Source organism: Biomphalaria glabrata, chromosome 4, assembly GCF_947242115.1.
Source record: "Biomphalaria glabrata chromosome 4, xgBioGlab47.1, whole genome shotgun sequence".
NCBI classification, from domain to species: Eukaryota; Metazoa; Mollusca; class Gastropoda; family Planorbidae; genus Biomphalaria; species Biomphalaria glabrata.
Window position 1 is genome coordinate 51,892,635 of NC_074714.1, and position 1,202 is coordinate 51,893,836.

General features: G+C 37.4%; 1 protein-coding gene across 4 annotated transcripts in view; it reads right to left on the reverse strand.

Annotated features, from left to right (window-relative positions):
* The window catches only part of LOC106068456 (adhesion G protein-coupled receptor E2-like), a 123,954-nt gene extending 123,499 nt beyond the window's left edge, over window positions 1-455 (reverse strand). For all 4 annotated transcript variants that reach the window (XM_056028169.1, XM_056028171.1, XM_056028168.1 and 1 more), the window contains exon 1: window positions 1-455. This exon is cut by the window's left edge and continues 124 nt beyond it. The gene's annotated coding sequence lies outside the window, so the exon portion shown is untranslated.
* Window positions 456-1,202: the final 747 nt, after the last annotated feature.

A 1,202-nucleotide genomic window follows, 5' to 3' on the forward strand; every position in this document is an offset into this window, starting at 1 on the left:
AATCCAGTGACGAAATGCTAAAAAAGTTTAAAACATCACAAAAAAACACAAGAATGTACAGAAAAGTACTTCTGATCCAAATTAAGGTCAAAATTTCTATGTGGATCTATCAGCCCTAAACTTCTTTCACAAAACACAAATCTTTAAGCCACTACACTTCAATTAATTAATTTATTTCCTGTAAAACAAAAAGTGCTGACACAATTCAGTCCGCCGTCTGCTAAAGTGAGACTTTCGATGACGTCATTAAAAACTGCTGCGCCTTCTTGCCTCTTGGTGAGTGTTGGATGCAGCACGAATAATCTCTATACCGAATTGACAACCGTTATGTGAAGTAATGTTTTGTAACTCTTCACGTGTCGTGGTGTCAGTCCTATCCCAATGTTACCCTTTAACCCCCCCCCCCGACACACATGAGCCCCCGCTCACCATTGTAGATTTGTGTACTTTAGCACCACCCTCCTTTTCTCCTTCCCACCAGCTTAACCACCCCCGTCCCTTCTCTCTTCTCTTGCCTTCCTTTTCCCTTCACTCCTTGCAGTGAACTTTTTTTTTTTTTTGGCGGAGGGGTACAACTTTTTTTTTTTTACCCGCCAAGTTCACTTCACCTTGCGAGCGTGGAGCGCGAGAGAGAGGGAAAAAAGAGAAAGCGATGCGCTTCAAGGGAGACCATTCATTGTTTACCTTTTTCTACTCGTTTTCCACTGACTGGCACTCTCCAAACAAGCTTCTGTGTTCACGAATTAGGCACTTTTTTTTTTAAATAGGCGTAGTTTTACAATGTGATCCGGTCGAAGAAGACAAAAAAATGGAAGAAATTCTCACCGGGAATGAGATGTACATGTAAATCCTGTCACTAAATGTAAATTAACAGTTGCATGTTTTCATTTCACAAAGCTTATATCAACTCATTCCGTCTGTCCGTCAGTTTGTCTGTCTGGCTGGTACACATTTTTTACACGTTTTTTTTCCTACTACACATTCTCGGAGGAAGTTAAAACTTTGCTCAATTATTCAATGTCCCTAACTCAACATGAATTTGCAACAAAAAAAAAATAAAATAAATAAAAAATAAATAATTGTTTAATTAATGGTAATTAAATACTTTTGTTTGATATAGAAAAGGGGAAATTAATCTTACAGTATTGAGAGATATGGTAATATGGTTATATTGTTTTTAAAAAGTCTTTTTTTATTTTGCT